We start from the raw sequence: 11576 nt of genomic DNA, 5'->3' as shown, positions 1-11576 counted from the left end.
CTTCTGAAATAGCTTCAGTAGGATTGTGGCAGAGAGGGGCTAAAAACAGTTAAAATTATCCCTTTAAAAAAATCAACCTACAAGCTCCAAACCTGCTAGACATGGGACTTGAGAAAACCAAGTAGCCACAAACCACTTTCCTGGAAATGCAAGATAGTAATCAATTCACAACCTTATCCCTGCATCCTCTCTTTGTGAAGTTACTGGTTTACAACCCCTGCTTGTCATGTATACCCTGGGGACAATTTGTTCTTTGAAAATCTGGTTTTGCTAAATGCCACCTTGCAAATTCCAAAGAAAAATGTATAGCTATACAACGCGACCCCCTCCCTTACCTAAACTAACACATAAAACCCCTCTCCTCTTTCTCAGGGTTGCTCAGCCTTGGAACATTAGCCTGCTGAGTTGCACCAGCCTGAATAAAACACTACTTCCTACTTCTTTGGTGTCATGGTCTCTCTGTTTTCCCGCAACATTTCTTGGTGCACTGGCTGGGAAGGGGAGAGTTCAGAGACAGTGTATTCTACCTCCATTGTCATCAGGGTACAACCTCCAGAGTGAAGGGAGAGGCAATCTCGCCTGGCATGCAATGGACCTTTTGATCCATAGGAGGGAGGACTCCCAGTGCATTGAGACTCGGATCTCGAAAGCACAACAGGGACCCAAAGAGGCACGGGGAACAAGAGGTGTGAGGAACAATGCCCAATGGAAAGGGTAGGAACAAGGGCCTTTGCATAGACCTGCCAGTAGGTGGCAGAAGGGGAGCTTGATCACCTCCCAGAATCTGCAAGTAGTCTCCAGTCTGAAGGAAAGGACTGAAAGGCAATGGAATAGGATGGGGGGTTGGAGAATGTGCTGTGTGATTGCGTGTGAATGAGATGGATGGCAGAATGGTTATGACCTGACCAAAGGGCTGAAGCGAGTGTTGAGTCCCAATCTAAGCTGGTGATGACCTCATACAGCTGAGGGCAGCCCCAACCCAGTCATAGGGTTGATCTGGGTTGGGGGTTTATGCCAACCTGCCAGTTGCTAAGAGGTGTCTGAAATATCTCCATGAGGAGTCCAGCTGGAAGAGGATGAAGCAACTGTTTCCCATATCCCTCGTTCCCTTATTTGTGTGTGTCTGCTGTCAGGGGAAGGAAATGGGTAGAAACTAAAGTAAGACTATCCCCCTTGATTGTATGCTTAAGAACTTTGACAAATGTTTCTGTGGAGATTATTATGGTGTCAAACTGTCTCAGAGAAAGCTCCATACATTCTGTGAAATAGATTGACTCTTTTTCGGGGTTGGATGACTGCCAGAGGGATCCTTTGATGGAAAAACCATTAGGAGAATATATAGAATTACAGTAGGAGAGCCAGGTCACCCAGACCAATTCCCTTACACCCTCCAGAAAGGTGAATGCCCCCAACAAATAGCTGATGAGAAAGCCCAACAGAAAAATGGCCCACAAGTCTCCGCTTATCAACAGGACCCACCAGCTCCTAATGGCTGGCCTCTATGGAAGGACTGCAACAAGAATAGGCCAGACCAGGCTCTCTATTATCTTTAGGTCCCCAGGAGCCTATGGTCAGCATGACAGTTGGGGACCAATGTATGAACATCATGGTTGACACAGGAGCTGAACACTCCATGATCACCCAGCCTGTGGGTCCCTTCTCCCAAAAACGGGCTAATGTTATGGGAGTCACTGGGTGTCAAGCCGGACAACCCTTCATGGTGCCACGATGCTGCACAATTGGCGGCCACGAGGTCATACAAGAGTTCCTGTATCTCCCAGATTGCCCCATATCCCTAATGGGATGAGACCTCCTGGGAAAGCTTCGAGCTCAGATAACCTTTGACTCTCCTAATCACATAACTCTGAGATGAAGAGACTCAGAGGCTAAAATCATGACCCTCACTGTCCCCCAGGAAGAAGAATGGTGTCTCTAGAACCTAATGGAGGCCGCATAAAAATCTCCAGAGCAGCCAGGCTTGGTGGCTCAGCCTGTAATCCCACACCTTTGGGAGGCTGAGGTGAGTGGATTGCCTGAGCCCGCGGGTTCGAGACCCGCCTGGGCAGCGAGACCTCATCTCTACAATAAATCAAAAAATCAGCCAGGCATAGTAGCGCATGCCTCTAATTCCGGCTACTCGGAAGGCTGAGGCGGAAGGATCGCCGGAGCCCAGCAGGTCGAGGCTGCGGTGGCCAGGAGCGGCCACTGCACTCCAGTCTGGGCGACAGAGTGAGACTCCAACTCAGGAACAGCAAAAAAAAAAAAAAAATCTCCAGAGCTGCCATTCCAAGTACCGGGAGTATGTGCAGAGGACAATCCTCCAGGACTGGCAAGAAATATACTCCCCGTGATTGTGGAACTAAAGCCAGGGGCAAGCTGGTCCATCAGAGGCAGTATGTCATCCCACGCAAAGCATAAACAGGAATCCACTAGCACCTGGAGAGGCTCTTTCATTATGGAATCCTCCAGGTTTGTCAGTCTGCTTGGAATATGCCTCTGTTGCCAATGCAGAAGACAGGCATGGATGACTACTGGCCAGTTCAAGACCTGTGAGACGTAAACCAGGTCACAGTCACTCTACACCCCATCATCCCAAACCTGTATACGCTGCTGGGTCTCATCCATGCTGAGGCTGCTTTCTTCACCTGCTTGGACCTTAAGGACACTTCTGCATCCACCTGGCCCCAAGAAGCCAGCCAATCTTCGCTTTCCAATGGGAGGACCTGACAAATGGCACCAAGGGACAGTTAACTTGGACTCAGTTGCCCCAAGGATTCAAGAATTCTCTAACCATCTTCAGGAGGGTACTAGCCTCAGATTTAAAAGCCTTTCCAGCACAGCAGTGTGGATGTTCCTTGCTCCAGTATGTAGATGACTTACTGTTGGCAGCACCAACCTGGGAAAACTGTATGCAAGGGACACAACAACTGCTCCCCCTCCTGTGGGAGGTGGGTTACAAAGTCTCAAAGAAAAAAGCCCAAATATGTCAGGAAAATGTTAGGTATCTAGGTTTTCATTTTTCCCAAGGCCAGTACCAACTTGGCCCTGAAAGGAAACAGGCAGTGTGTTCAATACCTCCCAACTATCTGGCATCAAATCTGGGAGTTTTGGAGAGCTGCAGGGCTCTGTAGGATTTGGATACCTAACTTCTCCATTATGGCAAAACCCCTCTATGAAGCCACAAAGGGGGGTGAACAGGAGCCTCTGCTATGGGAAAACGTTCAGCAACAGGCCTTTAAACAAATTAAGCAGGCCAAGAAACTCATTTAGGCTGGGTCCAATTTCTACCAATAGTCCTTCTAAGGGTAAGGTCTAACCCCACAAAACAAACAGGTTTCTTGCCTTTTGAAATCCTTTATGGAGCCGGGCTCGGTGGCTCAGCCTGTAATCCCGCGCCTTTGGGAGGCTGAGGTGAGTGGATTGCCTGAGCCCGCGGGTTCGAGACCCGCCTTGGCAGGCGAGACCTCATCTCTACAATAAATCAAAAAATCAGCCGGGCGTGGTAGCGCATGCCTGTAATTCCGGCTACTCAGAAGGCTGAGGCGGAAGGATCGCCGGAGCCCAGCAGGTCGAGGTTGCGGTGGCCGGGAGCAGTCACTGCACTCCAGTCTGGGTGACAGAGTGAGACTCCAACTCAAAAAAAAAAAAAAAAAAAATCAGCCGGGCTTGGTAGCGCACGCCTGTAATTCCGGCTACTCGGAAGGCTGAGGCGGAATGATCACTGGAGCCCAGTAGGTCGAGGCTGCGGTGGCCGGGCGCAGCCACTGCACTCTAGTCTGGGTGACAGAGTGAGACTCCAACTAAAAAAAACAAAAACAAAAAGAAATCCTTTATGGGCAGCCACCCCCTCTTGTTAAGGGCATATAGGGAGACTTAAAGGAGTTAGAAAATCTTACTCTAAAACAACAATTGCAAGCCTTAGGTTCAACCTTAAATGCCATCCATTATCAAGTCAGAGAATGGCTATCAATTAGTTTAACTACTGATGCCCATTCTTTTAACCAGGTGATATGGTATGGGTACAAGAATGGAATGTACAGCCTCTAAAACCCCTCTTGAGGGGCCCACTTAGTGTCCTTTTGTCTACCCCAGCTGCAAAGTAGCCAACATAGTTTCCTGGATCCATTACAGCAGAGTTAAGCCTGCCTCCCAAGACTGGGAGTGCACCAAAAATCCGTCAGCTCCCCTTAAGCTGACCTTCTGGAAAGTCGCCAAGGCTGACGGAAAGCCCAAAACAAACTCCCCAAGCCCTGCTCTAGCCACTCTGGGGCTGGCTAGTCTACACATGGCTGAAGTTTGAGGATCCATTGACCTTGCTTCAGTCACACACCAGACGCTGACTGGTCTATGCACGGCAGAAGCTTGAGGACTCAACAGAATCAACACTTTACTGATAACCCATTGTTTCGCTTTGTCAGCCTTTGTATTTGCCAATTGCTATACTGTTTGTCATTTTATTTGCTATAGGACTAATAGAGTCAACCCCTACAAATTGGACATGTTGGGAAAAGGTCTCACTGGAATTTCTGTTCTTTCTTATATTAGAAAGCTTACCCATGTCCCAGTACAAAAAAGGCATGGCATAAAAATTGGCAATGGGTTTGAAAGCATGGTCTTGGATCTGGGAGGATTTAAGTACATTATTTGATCTGTAATCCTATTGTTGGAATCCTGTCTTATCCTCCCTTTCCTAACCCAGTAATTATGAACTCCATCTCTAAGTTTGTGGAAACAGTTGCTGAATGAAAAACTGTGACCCACATAATGTTAATGCACCAAATTGAAGATGATGCTCATTAACCCATGAAGGGTCAAGCATCAAAGGGGGGAATGTGGCAGAGAGGGGCTAAAAACAGTTAAAATTATTCCTTTTAAAAAATCAACTTGCAAGCTCCAAACCTGCTAGACATGGGACATGAGAAAACCAAGTAGCCACAAGCCACTTTCCTGGAAATGCAAGATAGTAATCGATTCACAACCTTATCCCCACATCCTCTTTTTGTGAAGCTATCAGTTTACAACCCCTGCTTGTCATGTATACCCTGGGGACAACTTGTTCTTTGAAAATCTGGTTTTGCTAAATACAACTTTGCAAATTCCAAAGAAAAATGTATAGCCAGACAACCCGACCCCCTCCCTTACCTAAACTAACACATAAAACCCCTCTCCTCTTTCTCAGGGTTGCCCAGCCTTGGAGCATTAGCCCGCTGAGTCTTGCCAGCACTAATAAAACACGGCTTCCCAAGATAGCCTCGGTGTCACGGTCTCTCTGTTTTCCCACAATGGGATTAGTTCTTCTTTGAAAGTCTGGTAAAATTTGGCTGTGAGTTCATCAGGTCTTGAACTTTGTTGTTGTTGTTGTTGTTGTTGGGAGACTCAATTACTGTTTCAAGCTGACTACTTGTTACTGATCTGTTCAGAGTTTCTATTTCTTCCTGATTAAAGGTTGGGGCATTGTATGTTTCCAAGAATTTATCCATTTCCTCTAGATTGTCTAGTTTGTTTGCACAGAAGCGCTCATAATAATCTCAGATAACCTTTTGTATTTCCATGCTATCAGTTGTAATGTCTCCGTTTTCATTTCTGATTGAGCTCATTTGAATCTTATTTATTTATTTATTATTTTATTTTTTTGAGTTGGAGCCTCCCTCCATCGCCCAGGCTGGAGTGCAGTGACACACTCACAGCCACCGCAGCCTTGACCTGCTGGGCTCAGGCGATCCTTCTGCCTCAGCCGATCCTTCTGCTTCAGCCTTCCAAGTAACTGGAACAACAGGCATGTGCCACCACACCCAGCTAATTTTTTGATTTATTTTAGAGATGAGCTCTCACCAGGTTGCCCAGGCTGGTCTCAAACCCTTGGGCCTAGGCAATTCTCTCACCTTAGCCTACCAAATTGCTGGGATTATAGGTGTGAGCCACGATGCCTGGCCTCTTTGTTTCTTAATTACACGAAATAGTGGCCTATTAATTTTATATTTTCAAAGAACCAACTCTTTGTTTTGTTGATTCTTTGAATTTTTTTGTCTCGATTTCATTTTGTTCTGCTCTTATCTTTGTATTTCTCTTCTACGAGCTTTGAGTTTGGTTTGTTTGTGTTTTTCTAGTTCTTTTTTTTTTTTTTTTTTTTCCCCGAGTTGGAGTCTCACTCTGTCGCCCAGACTGGAGTGCAGTGGACGCTTCTGGCCACCGCAGCCTCGACCTGCTGGGCTCCGGCGATCCTTCCGCCTCAGCCTTCCAGGTAGCTGGAACTACAGCCGCGCGCTACCACACCCGGCTAATTTTTTTTAATTTTTATTGTAGAGATGAAGTCTCACCAAGTTGCCCAGGCAGGTCTTGAACCTGCGGGCTCAGGCAATCCACTCACCTCAGCCTCCCAAAGGCATGGGATTACAGGCTGAGCCACCGAGCCCAGCGTTTTTCTAGTTCTTTGAGGAGTGACATTAGGTTATCAGTATGTCACAATTCGATCTTTTTTATTATTGTTATTTGAGTTGGAGTCTCACTCTCTCACACAGGTGATGCTTCCACCTCAGCCCTCCAAGTAGCTGGAACTACAGACACACACCACATGCCCAGCTAGTTTTTAAAATTTATTGTAGAGACAAGGTCTCATCCTGTTGCCCAGACTGGTCTCGAACACCCCAGGCTCAGACAATCTACTCCCTCAGCTTCCCAAAGTGCTGGGATTACAGGCTGAGTCACCGCGCCCAGCCCATGTGGCAAGTTTTAAAGCTACAGTCTGCATATGTCAAAGGAGGTTCAGTTCAAGAAAAACTTCAGCACCTTTAAAATCTCTAATTCTGGGAGTCTCTCTGAGCCTGCACTAGTTCAGGAGTCCTTCCTCCCCCCTCCGCCAGAAAAATCTCTCATTCTCTCTCCCCATCCCCCAATCACAAAGAAGTTACAACTACCTCAGGGTTATGACTGTGGCCTTATTATCCTTACCTGAGGATATCTGAAAGCATCCAGGTCACTGAGAACCCTAAGTAACAGAAATCCAGAGAATAACATTGGCAGAGGAGTTTAATAGATATGCCCGACCGTGAAGACCCCACTCTGACACCCTAGATGTTGCTAGATGACACCTAGATGTTGACACCCTAGATGTACTGAGTCTCAAGTCTGACGGTTGCTCATTGGTAAAGAAATATTTACTGAGGGCCCACAAGATTCAGAGCACTGTTCTGTGTGCTATGAGGCATACAGAGCCCAGCGGTTTGAGACCTGCTCAGGCAACATGGCAAGACATTGTCTCTATAATAAGTTTAAGAAAAAAATTAGCCAGACAAGGTGGCACTCATCTGTCATCTCAGCTACTTGGAAAGTTGAGGCGGAACCCAGCAGGTCAAGGCTGCAGTGGCTGTGAGTGTGCTGCTGAACTCCAGCCTGGGTGATAGAGCGAGTCTCCGACTCAAAAAATTTTTTCTTCCTAGGCTCCCCCAGACTACTGAATCAGAGCCCATATGGGGGCTTGAGCTAAGGAAACCACATGGGAACAAGTCCTTCTTGTGTTTTGGCTCATATCACATTGGAGAACCAGCAGTCTCAAGGTTAAAGCCCAGAATCCTCCATGTGGTCTCTGCCTACCTTCTGGCCTCACCTGCAACAGCCAGGTTGAACCAGGCCCTGTTCTATAAACAGGCCTTGTATAGCCAGGCCTCTGCCTCTTGGCTCACAGTTTCCTCAGCCTTGTTGGACTTTGACCAGTTCTACTGGGTGAATTCCTATTCCCCTTACTAGGCCCTCCTGAAATGTCTCTTAACTCCTCCCCCTAGGAGAAATTCCCTTCTCTCTCCTCCCTTCCCACGGCTACTGATGTCTATCTCTATCATAGCTCTTACTGTACTGAGTCTCAAGTCTGACGGTCAGTCCAGGGCTGCTGGGAGCACACATTGCTCTTGTGTGCATATTGGGAAGAAGTGCCCCTTTCTCCAGCAGCAGACGCGAGGCCTGAGCAGGAACACAGGCTGGATTGCAGCCACCCGTCCCCGCAACCCGCCCCAACCCCAACTCCCTCCCAAGGCTCCCTTGGGCAGGATACAGCCTGCTGGACCACAGGCAAATGTGCTCCACCTGTCCTCCCTGCTGACTGTGTCCCTTGACAGTCTGCGGGCATCATTCATCTTTGTATGTCCGAACACACAAGCCAGATGCCACAGTGACTCCCTTGTAAATGGTGTGATTTGAACGCAGCCCGGGGGCTGTAGACAGGGGCTACGCTGCACAAGAGCAGTGCATCAAAGGCTGTGAGCCTCAGAAGGCCCTTGGAGTAGGGCACAGGGTTGCATAAGGTCATCTGTCTGTCCTCAGTAGAGTCCGGATTTTTTTTTTTTTGAGTTGGAGTCTCACTCTCACCCAGACTGGAGTGTAGTGGCCACTCCCAGCCACCACAGCCTCGCCTGCTGGACTCCGGCGATCCTTCCACCGCAGCCTTCCAAGTAGCCGGAATTACAGGTGCATGCTACCACGCCCGGCTGATTTTTTGATTTATTGTAGAGATGAAGTCTCGCTGCCCAGGCGGGTCTCGAACCCGCGGGCTCAGGCAATCCACTCACCTCAGCCTCCCAAAGGCGCGGGATTACAGGCTGAGCCACCGACCCCGGCTAGAGTCCAGATTTTTATCATCTGCCCTTGGAAACTGTTTTGAGTTGTGAGACTAACACAGATGTAGGTTACCTCATTCTTTGCATTTTGGACCAATAATCATAGTACTATTCCTCTCTCACTTTCCCAGGAGGTGTATCTGTCGGTGGGGGTGGGGGGGAGTTGCGATGCAGCCACTGGAGAATCGCCTGACAGAAAGGCTCTCCACTGGCTCCTTCTGTTGCACAGCCACACAACTTGCTGTCAGTGAAGTGGGGATGCCCTCAGGCCCTGGGGCAAACACAGGAGAACACAGCCAACTGGAGCCACCGGTAGAGAGGGGTTTCAGACCCATCAAGTGGGGCGGGAGGTGGAGGGGACTGCAGGGTTGGGCCCCAGTTCCCAAGAACTTAACATTCTCTGCCGATAGAGAGACTTCATTCATGTCTGACTTGATTGCTTTCTTTTCAAAGGTCATCATGACATTGCAAGAAAAAGCTATTCACCAACTCTCCACCAAGTCAAACCCAGCAAAGGCATAGCCTGGGGCCTCAAATGATTGGCACTGAATTCCTGTTTTGTCCTCAATCACTGGGGCTGTGACCAAACAATTAAGTTGACAGTTTGAGGGAAAGAGATGCAGAGAGGAAAGCAAACTGAGTAAGTGTTAACTAGAAAATCAGTTCACATGTAGCAGGAAAAGACCTAGAAATTTTAGTTGCTGATATTTTGGTTTTTTTTATGTTCACAAAAATAGCATTAGCAGGGAATGAACAATGCTGATCTCTACCCCTGCTCAGCCAGCTTACTCTCTAATGCTTACAGTTTATCTTTCTACAATTGAAGCATATTTAATCTTCAAAACAAATCTTCCAGGAGGTTGTTATCAGCAGTAATTTACAAATGAAAACCCTGAGTGTGAGGTAGTGTCCCCACTACGAGGACTGATAATCAAGTTCGTGAACTCATCCTAGTAAAAGTGCCCCATACCTCATTGCTTTATATCACTATGGTCACCTTTGAAGTCCTCCCCTTGGGAAGGTATGCGCCGATGCCAGTGCCTAGTCCACCTGTCAAAGCAGCTTTGGGGCCGCTCGGTGGCTCAGCCTGTAATCCCAGCGCTTTAGGAGGCCGAGATGAGCGGATTGCCTGAGCCTGCGGGTTCGAGACTCGCCTGGGCATCTTGGCGAGACCTTATCTCTACAATAAATCAAAAAATTAGCCAGGCATGGTAGCGCGTGCCTGTAGTTCCAGCTACTCGGAAGGCTGAGGCGGAAGGATTGCTGGAGCCCAGCAGGTGAGGCTGCGATGGCCGGAAGCGGCCACTGCACTTCAGTCTGAGCCACAGAGTGAGACTCCAACTCAAAAAAAAAAAAAAGCAGCTTTGGAACTCTTTTTCTGGAATGGCTATCAGAGATGTCATCATATTACCCTTGATGTCCTGAATGTCGTCAAAACATCTTCCTTTCAATATTTTCTTTATCTTTGGATAAAGAAAAAATCCAATGGGAGCCAGATCAGGTGAGTAGGGTGGGTGTTCCAATACACTTGTTTGTTTTCTGGCTAAGAACTCCTTCCCAGTGCTGTGTGAGCTGGTGCGTTGTCGGGATGCAAGAGCTCCTTCAGGACCATTTTTGCACACACCTTTCTCATGCCAAGATTTTCAGTTAAGATTTTCCTAACTGTGTCTCTGTCACTGTTTATTTGGTCTGCTATGCCCCTCACAGTCAGGTAACAATCTTGACATGCAATTTGATGAATTTTTTGCAATGTTTTCATCAATTCTGCTCATTACTGGCCGTCCTGACCTTCTTCATCAGTGATGCTTTCTCTCCCCTCAGAAAAACATTTAATCCATTTGTATACTGCTATTTTCTTCATGACATTATCCCCATAAACTTGGACTAACATGTCCCTGATTTCACTTCCACTCTTGCCAAGTTTAACAGAAACTTAATGTTTGTTCTTTGCTCTAATTCAAGCTCCAACATTCTCCCAACAGCACACAAAAACATGCAACAACAATAATGACTGCCACTCAGCAAGACACCACCACACACCAACACAAACATAGTTGTGAGATACTGATATACCAAGGTTATGAAACCTATTGAGTTGTTTGTACAATGCTGCCAATGTAAGCACACGGTGGCAAGTTCGAGAACTTAGTTGTCAGACCTTGTATTTCCACCTATACCTGGCTTCTTTCTGCCCCCTCTCTCAGGCCTCCAAGCCCTCTGAGACTGGTCTCTGAAGAGTATGTATGAGTCACGGGATGCAGGTGACCAAAGAGAGCTGAAGATAATGTAGTCATCACTCTTAATCAATGTAACTGTAATCGTAAACACCAGACAGGAATTTGAATGATTAACTTGCTTGTTTTGATGCCAAGTGGGGCACAGTGCAAAACTTGTGGGTTCTTTGGCGCAACCCTAAAATGAATTTTAGAGTGGCCAACAAAGTTTTTTTTCTGTTTTGTTTTGTTTTGAGTTGGAGTCTCACTCTGTTGCCCAGGCTAGAGTGCAGTGGCACACTCATGGCCACCCCAGTGTCGACCTGCTGGGCTCAGGCGATCCTTCTGCCTCAGCCTTCCAAGTAGCTGGAACTACAGGTTCGCACTATCATGCCCAACTAATTTTTTTAATATTTTGTAGAGATGAGGTCTTGCCAAGTTGCCCACACTGTTCTTGAACCCACGGGCTCAGGCAATCCCCTCACCTTAGCCTCCCAAATCCGCAAAGTTTTAAAACAAAGTTTATTCGTGAGAAGAGAGGAAAGAAAGGACAGGCGAAAGTTTCATACCAGAAAGGCATGGCACAAGCCAGTTTCTCTCTCAGAAAGAAACACTGCAACTGCACTTTTGCTCTTAACTAAGAAACTAAATCTATGTTCACAACAATTGATATGCTAAAGAGGATGGGGCACAGGTAATCGCCACTCCAGAGACACTGACATTTCTCCTTTTCTTTCTTTTTTTTTTTTTTTTTAGA

Source organism: Carlito syrichta, unplaced genomic scaffold (assembly GCF_000164805.1).
Source record: "Carlito syrichta isolate Samal-C Ts95f unplaced genomic scaffold, Tarsius_syrichta-2.0.1 Scaffold304512, whole genome shotgun sequence".
Classification (NCBI taxonomy): Eukaryota; Metazoa; Chordata; class Mammalia; order Primates; family Tarsiidae; genus Carlito; species Carlito syrichta.
Note: the sequence above shows the minus strand (reverse complement) of the source record.